This window comes from Fukomys damarensis, unplaced genomic scaffold (assembly GCF_012274545.1).
Source record: "Fukomys damarensis isolate Sample0158 unplaced genomic scaffold, DMR_v1.0_HiC HiC_scaffold_27, whole genome shotgun sequence".
In the NCBI taxonomy this organism is placed as follows: Eukaryota; Metazoa; Chordata; class Mammalia; order Rodentia; family Bathyergidae; genus Fukomys; species Fukomys damarensis.
The window spans coordinates 10,988,405-10,998,723 of NW_022900939.1; the positions used below are offsets into that span (position 1 = coordinate 10,988,405).

Genomic DNA, 10,319 nt, shown 5'->3' on the forward strand with positions numbered 1-10,319 from the left:
ATATATATATATGAATATCACAAGTACAAAAAGAAATAAAATGAAAGTACAATCATTAGTTTTTGTGAACTGACAGGAAAAGTTATAAGGAGAAAAATAATTTTCCATACTTTGAGAAGCTTGACTCTTTTTTTTTCCTTTCTTCCCTACACCTTTTAATGTGTAAGTCAATAGAAAATCATCATATAGCAAATCATAATAGGATGCAATATGCACCCATTTTGTGACATTTAATCTTGCTTGAACATTAGATCTGAAAGATTTTTTAATTTGTTTTTTGTTTATTTTTAAGAGGTATAAATTTCATTGGAATCTGTGCTCCTTTTGTTTGAATGGAATATTTCTTTGTCTCGTCAAATGCTGTCATAGAGAGAGGTTCTTTGCTGATATTAATGAGCATGACATTTTCTCATTTAGCATACGACATGGTCACTAGAAACACCCTAAGAAATAGAAAAAAATTATTGCATGCATTAACACATCAGGGCAGATTCTTTTGAGGAATAAAACTATAGCAAACTGAGGGGAAGTTGTGCAACAGAAAAGGTCCCTTTTCTTCTCTTTTGGTGAAGCACATGAGCTTATTTTATCATTCTGTTCTGATTTTTGTATTGCCACAAATTCTTTAAAAATATGGCTTGTAGTGACAATTGTCACCTGTGCATTACTGTTGGGAGTACATTGCCCTTTCCAATGGACACTTGTCCCTAATAACAGACAGATCTGGGTGTACTCCTTAGGGTTTTGAATGTCCGAAGTTTGATTTCGGTAGCTCATGATGAGATGGCTGTAAGAACACTTACAAAAAACATAAGCAATTGATGTGCAGGACAGAAGATCGACTAGCTAAATTATACTAAATTAGAACTGTAATGGATCCTCAAGAGCTTCAGTCCTTGCATCTTCCATGCAGAACTTAAAACCTGTTGACAGGATGAGTCTCTGTGAGGATGTGACAATAAAACTGAAGAATAATCATTCTGTAAAAGTATCCTCCCACATTTAAACAAAATTTCACATAATTTTAAAAAACTCACATATAGTTGGAAAACCACTAGTTACTGTCTTAGAAACTCACGAGTTATAGTACACACTTTCATGGAAAAGCAAATATTAATTAAAGACAGTTTGTGATGAGTCATTGAACGAGGAAAATTCGATTGTGCAATTCCTACTGATTTAACATTAGATTACACTAGTTATCTATCAATTGTTTTCCACCAAAGACTTCTTGTGTCACCAAGGACTAAGTAGTAAACTGAAAAAATGAGAACAGCAGACTTTTGTACAGGACTGATTATGTACCAAACACTGTTCTAAATCCTATTGTCTATATTAACTTATTTATCTTCACAATAACATAGTCCAAAAGTTAAATTAAGCAAAACTCAAGGAGTTCACAGACCATACTACACAAACTTATGTCTTTGAGTTTTTCTTTTTTAAATGTTTATTCCATTAGCATCAGCTTAGTTACATAAATAGCAGGTAATCTGCAACAACCAAACTTTTTTGGGCCATTTAATCAATTTTTCTTTCTTTCACTTGATACACATATTGACTTTGCATGATCTATCTGCCTTTCTGGACAAGGTATTCAGAATACTGCTTATTGCTGGCACAGATATGTTTTACTGTAGACCATTGTTTTCAGTCACCTACGTATATGCTGAATTTTGATGGCTTCATAATCTGAATTTATAAGTTGATACGTGTAGAGGCTGGTTAGTAGTAATTGTAGTGCCTTCACTAAACAGTTTATCCTGTTATGTACCACTTAAGTCTTTTGGGTTCACATATGAGTCATATCAATAAACCTTAATAGTCTATCCATTACTATAAAATTATCATACCAACTTGGCTCTTGACTATAAATAGAAATATCCAATGCATTCAGTAATTCAATTCAGCAATTATTAACTGAATGCTAGACTTTATCAAGTCAGTCTTCAACAAGATTATGAATAAACAGGCTAAATATATTCCCAAATATTTTCAGTCACACACAGACTTGGTAAATGCTATAATCTTGGATTTATAGGCACTTAAGGGAAGGATGATCGGATTAGTGAGACTGATGAATGTCTAGCAGAAATAGTTGTTGTAAACTTCACTCCTGTTGGGTATAATTTTGATGGAAGTAACAGTGTGGAGTATTCCAGGCAAGGAAAAGAAAAATAGAATCCTTAAGAGGAAAAGTAGGGGGTATATTTTTATAATAAGGAACAGAATGAAGAAAAGCCTAAGGGTACTTCTAGGCGATAAAACTAAGAAAACAGTATGGCAAGGCATCGCAGAGTGTCTTACACATCACACTGTGGCAGTGGTTTTTAAGGCAACTATTTTGCTCTTCCCTTAAGGGACATTTGGTAATATCTGGAGACACTGCAGATTTTCATAACTGGAAGTGCTACTGGCATCTAGTGGGTAGAGACAGTAAGGAACATGGGCTTTCTTCTGTCATCATTGTAGAACTATTTTGAGTTATGTTTTTATGACCTGTTATTGCCTAGGTATTTTGTGTGGTTACAGTCTGAAAAGTGTGACTCTGAAAATCTTCCATGTTAAGAATAAAAAAGTAAGTGCCTGATTTTGAGATAAAGGATAAGCCTGCATCCATCACGTGGAGACCCTCGAACCTGAGAACAAAGAAAAGAACCAAAAGGAAAGAGGTAGAGGAGTAGAGATTTGTCTTTTCATGGAGTTGTAAGGATCCAGACTGTACAATACCAGCACACAGAGAATACAGACATTGTCCCAAGTGTGTCGTGTCCCGTCATTGGATCATTTGGTTTTCATAGCCAGAAGACTAAAATATCAAGGGGTATTTGGAGCTTGAGATTTTCAGGTTGCTTTTTCCCCCTTTGCTTATGCATTTTGCTAGAGCAAATAGCTGTCATAAAAATACAAACACACACCTGAACATCTCAAATACTCCCATATCATTTGAGAAACAAGGTAGTCATCTAAATTTCATAGTTTCAGAAATAATCAACCTCAAAAAGTGAATATCATCAAAAGGATAAACAGCAAGAAACCTCACGCCAAATAGGATTATCTCTCCTGCATCATGAAAGGTTAAACAGGCGGGAAAAAAAAATTAATTTTACATTTAGCCCTGCATAAAGATGACTGTTTCTGGGTCTGATTTTGTTAGCATGAAGCAGATTTGACTTTTTTGTTGCTAAGACAAGGTTGGAGCTAACACCACGTCCTCTTCTCCCTTGCCTGTTTAATCTTGTTACTTTAGGTTGTAACAGTAGAATGAGTAGAGTTTTGTTCTGGATTTTTCAAAATATAACTCAAATGGGTCCTGGAATCAGGCATGTGGTTTTCAAATGGTTCTGTTTTAAAGGGTATTTGCAAGCGGCTTGCTGATACTGGTAAGTCTTCTTCTCTATGAGAGTGGTTAGATACCATATAGTGAAAATCATACTCCTCAGCTTCTAAAGTATAAGAAGCATTACCTGAAAACAATTCCTGTGCCTTCTCCATAGGAACTTTCAAGAGTATCATGTTATTTTAGGCACACACAGTAGAGGGCATTGTTTGGTCACACATAAAACAGGGCTGCTATTGACAATAGTAGACTAAAGAGGAAAAAAGCAGAAAACCTCTATTCTACTACTCCCCCCCAAAAGAGCATAAAACATGCAAAAGAGAAAGGAGACTAATTATTTTTTCCTCCTTGGCTTTTCTTTGTAGGAAAGACTTCAGTGAAAATAACTACACACTGACCAAACATCATTATAGAAATTGATGGAATTCTTACTAAGTAAAAAGGCTTCTAAACTAGGAGTGAGGATTGAATTAGTAAATATGAACTAACATAAGTTTTTAACAAGTTTGCAGCACTAAGTACCTACAATCTGCCTCTCCTTAAACTTTCATTCATTCATTCATTCTTACATTTAACAACTATTTGATGCGTACATCTTTGGGGAAATATCACTGGCTAAAGTAGATAAATTTCAACCTATTCTGTGGAAATTAATGTTCCATTATAATGCAAAAAGAGGGCTGGGAATTTGGCTTAGTGGTTCCGCTGCCTGCAAGCTCGGGGTCCCGAGTTTGATCCCTGGTACCAAAAAAAAAAAAAGCAACAAGAAGAATCAAGTACCTGAGATGATAAGAAAAATTGCAAGTTGTTGTAAATACTTGATGAAAATTAAGTACAGTGATTTCTGAAGTGTGATAGAGTAATGATTTTAGTAATTAAAACAACTTTCTGAGAAAGTAAAAATTTAAGGGAATCCTCTCTGACAAGGGAAATAGACTATAAAGAAGGAAAATCTATGTATTACAGTCATAGGGAGTCCTACTCTAAAGGTGATATTGGGGGCATAAGCCTGAAGCAATAGTAGACAATGTGAAATAGAAATACAAGGTCCAAGGGGAAGGGGAAATGGTAGGGGTAAGGGAAAGGAAAGAAGGGAAAGGAACAAATATTAGTAAAGGAAAAAACAGAAACCAAATCTTTGTGAATAGGGAGGGGTAGAGGGGTTGATGGGAGGGCAGGGGAAATGGGGAAAAACTAAGAACCAAGATACATCATGTAAAGGTACAAATTCCCAAAGATAAATGTCATCAAATTGTATACCTAAAATGTACCAGGGAACTCAACGAATTAGAATAAATGGTCAATAGAGTTGAAAAAATAAAGAGGATTAATAATAGTGAAAAGCTGAGAGAGGTAGGCAATGGTCAGATCATATACAGGAGATTTACGTTGTTTGCGTTGTGTTCTAAAAGGGCATGAAGGTTTGGATAGTTCACATGGAGGATGGCATGAACATATTTGTATTTTTAAAAATTTAATGGTTCTAGGAAGAATTCATTATGGCAAGGCAATTATGAAAATAGAGAGCCGATAACAGGGGATTTTAATGTTTCAACATAGAAATGAAGAAGACTTATTTGAGAAAGGAAAACAGGGATCTAGAAGCACTCAGGTCGTGTTTTAGCGGTACTGACCAAATAGTGCTGTGCTGGATGTGAAAACAGAAAGAGAGTCAAGGAAAAGTCCTAACATTTTCTCCTTGAGCAACTGGGTGTGTAACAATATTTATGGAGGCCCAGGAATAGATCTAGGGATTTGCTTTCAGTATATGCTGCGTCATCTCGTTCATACAATCTTTAAATGCATGTTCATTGTTAACATCACTCCCATTAAGAAGGATGTGCCTCCGAGGGGCCAGGTTACCAGTCACTGAACTATTTCTAACGTTCTGCCAATAGAATTTATTTGTCTCCACATCTGTTTTTTGTTCACTAAATCTGCTGATAGACGTTGGACATCCTTTCTGTGCTTCAGCATTATTTCAGGTGGGAGAGAGAACCCAAACTGCTTGCATGTTTGGTCGTCCTTTCCATGTGTGCCATTTTATAGACATGAGCAGAGCTTCAAATATACTGCTTTCCTTATTTGAAAATCCAAGTTCCCACAGAGGTACCTTCATCCTTTGTTTGAACTAATATTTTTATAACATGACCATGAAGAGAAGCTGATTTTGCCTTTGTAGGTATTTCAGGCTCCTACGATTTTATGCAGGGTAGATTAATTTGAATCTGTACTGTAGTCCAATAATTAGCTTGGAGATCAGTTCCATTGGTTTTTATTATAATACCAGGGTTGTTGATTATTGTCACCTGATGTTTATCAACTCATCTTCTCTCTCCAATTCACATGATCCACAAAAGTAGATATGTCCTAAAATAGTGCTTTCATGATATCTTTCCCTGCTTATGGGCCTCAAGATTCTTCCTCAGCATCTTTAGTGATCCCAATCAAACTCTTCTGTGAGGTACGCAGTGACCCTGATTTGCCCAATAGAACTTTGAAATCCTTCGGTGTATCAGGAAGTCCTCTACTTCCATTAAGCCAGTTTTTTTTTTTGTAACTTTGTGTTCCTCCTCTGCTTTTATGAGTCATTGCTTACATCCTTGACCAGTGCCCTGCTTCACTGAAAATCCAGTCTCCTAAAGATCTACATAAAATCCCAGATCTTCTTTGGAAAGCTTTCACATTGCTTTGCCCACATTAATTTAGAACAATGGTTAATGGTTTTTAAATGTTGCATACACAACATAGGATGTGTGTGTGTGTGTGTGTGTGTGTGTATTCACAGATCCAACAAGAATGTAAAGTTCCAAAAGGCAAGATCATTTTAGCATTTTATAATCCTTATTATACATTCCAAAGCCTAGCACCAAATTGACTGCAACTCTATGAAGCTTTCTTCTTTTTAAAATGAATAGTTCTAACACTATTTTTTCCCATTTAATAATATTGTAATGCTGTTCCTTCTACTCACTAAAAGTACATTATTCTCCTGTAAGACTTCTAAAGAAAGAAAAATACAGTGGCAGAATTTTCTCTTTAAGCCTTATTCTTAATTTTTAAAACCCAATAATTTTCTAGAAATTTTGCAAAATCAGTATATTTAACCATAATACCTGCCTGTTGACTTGATAGTTTGAGTTCCCGGGTTACATCCAGTTAAATGTTGCATTTCTATTACATTTATCTAGCAGGTCAGCCCTGGGGATGTTTATAAAACTTTTACTTTCCCTGAAAATCTGTAGAATCACCTATTCCTAAAAAGAGAATAGAGAAAACTCTACAGATCTGTGAGATACGGGTTTTAAATAGAAAAAAATGCTGGGAGTGGTAGTGCAGGCCTGTAATCCCAGCACTCCGGAGGCTGAGGCAAGAGGATCACTGTGAGTTCGAGACCAGCCTGGGCTACATAGTGAGTTCCAGGTCAGTCTCAACTACATAGTGAGACCCTGTCTCAAAAAACAAACAAACAAACAAACAAGCAAACAAATAAATAAATAAATAAATAAAATAGAAAAGCTATCCTATATTAGGAAATATTTGACTTAAAAACTTATTTGAAGACACAGTCATCTTTTATAATTGAGTTACTTAACTTGTTCCTTTTCCTTTTATACTATTCTTTAAAGTCCACAGAGATATTGAGAGAAATGATTTTATAGTATAAACTACAGTATTCTTAACATGAAGAAAACAGCCTCAGCACATTTTTTATAGTAAATCATAATGCCTTCATTTCATTTGTCTTCTTTTGAAGATCCCAGATTTGTAATGGCATAAGCCTTACCCTGTAAGGAATTGGAACTTTTTCATTGTCTTGTCTCTTCTTTGCTATTAACTGAAAAAGTGAGGGAGAAAAGGGAAGGAGGGAAGGAAAAATTGGGGAGAGGAGGAAGAGAGAAAGAGATTAATTTGTGGTTTGTCTTTACATAACCAGAAAGAAAACACCCCAAAAATTTTCTTCATAATGAAGAGATACTTTTGTATAATAGGAAAGTCCAAAGAAAGAACAATTCCAAGATTCATTAATCCAACTGCTTATTAAAAGGCAAGAAGGTAAAATGTTTTCATTTGCAATTTTTCCTTGCTTAAAACGTTAGCTTACACTGGTTCATGTCTTGGCCACAAGACAGCTACAACTGATTCAGGCGCCTTAAACTTTCAACAAGATCCAGAAATGGAATAAAAAAGTATTTCTTCCCCCATGATTTTCTTCTTCTCTGTGGAAGAAAAAGATTTCTCAGAATCCCCTCAGCCAAGCTCTTTTTACATCTCTTCTGCTAAGTTGTGTTGCATGCCCGGAATTAACTAGTTTTGAACAACCTGAGTGTTACCACCAGTGTCTGCTAGGACAAAAGCCCAGAAAATGGGAGTCTCTAAATTGGCCTGCATTTGCTTTGTGTGCCCTGGGGTTAAGAATGCTTTTGAATTTTTAAATGGTCGAGGGAAAAAAAAAAGAATAATATTTTAAAAGATGTGACACTATATGGAATTCAAATGTTTTGTGCCCATAAATACTTTGATCAGAGCACAGCTATTGTCCATTTGCATTTTATTTGTAGCTGCTACAATGGCAGAATGCATGCTGTAGATGCCATGAGATGCCTTGTGATCCCTAAAGCCTAAAATATTTATGATTTGACCCTTTGCCGAAAGTTTTGCCTACTCTTAGCTTAAACTATCCACCCGTCAGCCCTGAGTGACCTTCTTCCTGAACAAAAAATAATATAGCATGTATTTTAGAGGAGTTAATTTTCCCACTAGAATGATCTTCAAGAAAATAAAGGGACAGAACATTGGATAGGCATCACATGTGTATAAAGGAGCAGAAATTTTTTCTTGAAGGTTCAAGTACATTTTAAGTGAATGATCATGCTTATATTGTGAAAAACTTATTCCCACAATGTCATAGATACAGCTTGTTGAAAAGTCAGCTGAGTTCACTGCTTCCTGTGATAAAGGTGAACACATCATACGTTTGGCAGTGCTCGTGAGTTCAGACATGAAGGTATGGTTATAATTTGCTTAAAAGGGGAAATGTGATTCTAAGATTATTTTTTTCAGTATGGGAACTTGATTAACACTGTGCAAGTGTGAGACAAAACAATACAGAATCAGTGAGCTGGAGTATTGGATGAATGGCAGAGCACCGAACTTTGGGGAAAATTTCTAGGAAATAATTGATGGATCTCTGGAGAATCTCCTGTCAGATTCAAGGAAATTCTTTGCTGTGGCAGGAGAGTCCCAGAGGAAGAAACAGATGCTCATGAAGTTAGTGAAATAACAAAGTCATACCAATGGCCAAGTGCAATTTCCAGTCTCAGTTAAGGTTGAGAATGGGGTCCGCATTCTTGATGCCCCATGATTTAGGAGGACCACTGAAGACGTATGTGTGTGAAGGATGGAGTGGTTGGTTAACTGAATTAATTCATCTTTCTCTCACCTCTTCCGAACTACTTCTAATGTCTAGGCACAGCCTGTGCTGAGCCAGCAAAGACACAGTGCTAAATAAAGCAACCTCATTAGCCAACGCGTCCCTGTGTCTCTCCCTGGGCTCTCAGGCTGCTGAAGCATGAATCAAGATGGCAGAAAGGCCCATTGACAAAGTCAAGATATCCTCTGGGACAAGGACAAAAGCATAAGATTCCATTCACTTCACAACCCACACAAATTCATTTGTGAGTAAATGCTATCAGAGGGCATTGTAACGAAGAGTGCATACCCTTAAATTGATTTCCTTTTGATGTAATAAAAATGTTGTATGAAAGAGATGTTGCAGCATGGCTTTTGATGTAAAGTAACATAACTTGAATATTAAAGTAGAAAATCTTTTGTTGATAATAGTCTATTTGATTCAGTGCGAGGTGCCAAGTGTTTGCTGTAGGTTGTAAATTCATTTTGAACTGGCTATAATTCAAAATCATTACTTATGACTGATTTATAGGAGATCTCATTAATTGTGATAGCACAAAGACCTTGAAGTAAGCAAGAAGTAGAAAATAAAACTAATTTTGGGGATAGAGCAAGAGGAGGCACATGTACCCTATAAGTGATAGCAATATAATATATTTGCATATGTTCTAATGACAGTACATTCCTGATCATATTGGTTTGTTGTACTACAGCATTGAGCAAAAGATATTATTGTTACTCCTATCCCATGGAAGAGGGGAGAAAAAGTGGCTATCACTTTATTTTTCATGTGTACTCAATATTATATTTTTATTATTATGAGGTAATAACTACTTGTATTATGTAGTAGTCTTAACAAAAGACTTGAATGGACGGCAGAGCCGTTGTCCTTCCCATGATGTGGAAAGTGAGATACACAAAGGATTAGCCCCTTCCCCAAATTGAGCATCACAGAGGTTCAGAGTGAGACGTGAGATCTGGATGACGTGGATGGTGTGTGTGCGGAAGTCTCACATCTTGGACTTTGCTCTGGACCACTGGGAATGGCTGCCTTTATTGCAAAATATTTTAAATAGGAAAAAAAAAAACAAATGGCAGAGTAAAGACTGATATTCTTCGTTTCTCTGCTATTTGCCTTCAACCAGTTATTTCAACTTATATTGCCAGAGAATCCAAGATTTGGAAGAGGGTCACTTTGTGGGAGATGGGAGAAGAAAGGAAGAGCAGGATTCTGGGATCCCAACTCTAAAATCATTAATTACTTTGTGCAGCAGGGGATTTCCTTGCATTTTTAATGCCTGATAGACTTAAGAAGTGCGTGTTATGCAGAGGAAACATATATATTATATATATATATATATATATACAATTATCTTCACAAGTACTCACGCAGATGAGGACTTTTCCATGATGACTATTACTAGAAATTTAGATAGCTTTCTACTAAAAATAGAAAGCTACAGTAGCTTTTCAAGGCCACATCTAAGTTTACAGTGAGGGATATTTTTCAATCTAAAAGGTGTTGTCACAGTATGACTGGGACAATAGAATAAACCTATTACGTCTG

At 36.0% G+C, this 10,319-nt stretch overlaps 1 protein-coding gene across 6 annotated transcripts in view; it reads left to right on the top strand.

Annotated features, from left to right (window-relative positions):
* Lrrc4c (leucine rich repeat containing 4C) overlaps positions 1-10,319 on the top strand; it is a 1,134,576-nt gene that overhangs the window by 1,118,405 nt on the left and 5,852 nt on the right. The window contains exons 1-2 of one of the 6 annotated variants that reach the window (XM_010612541.2): positions 8,268-8,348; positions 8,811-9,018. The exons of the other annotated variants lie outside the window; for them this stretch is intronic. The gene's annotated coding sequence lies outside the window, so the exon portion shown is untranslated. Of the gene's footprint in view, positions 1-8,267; positions 8,349-8,810; positions 9,019-10,319 lie in introns of those variants that run through there. 6 annotated transcript variants of the gene reach the window in all.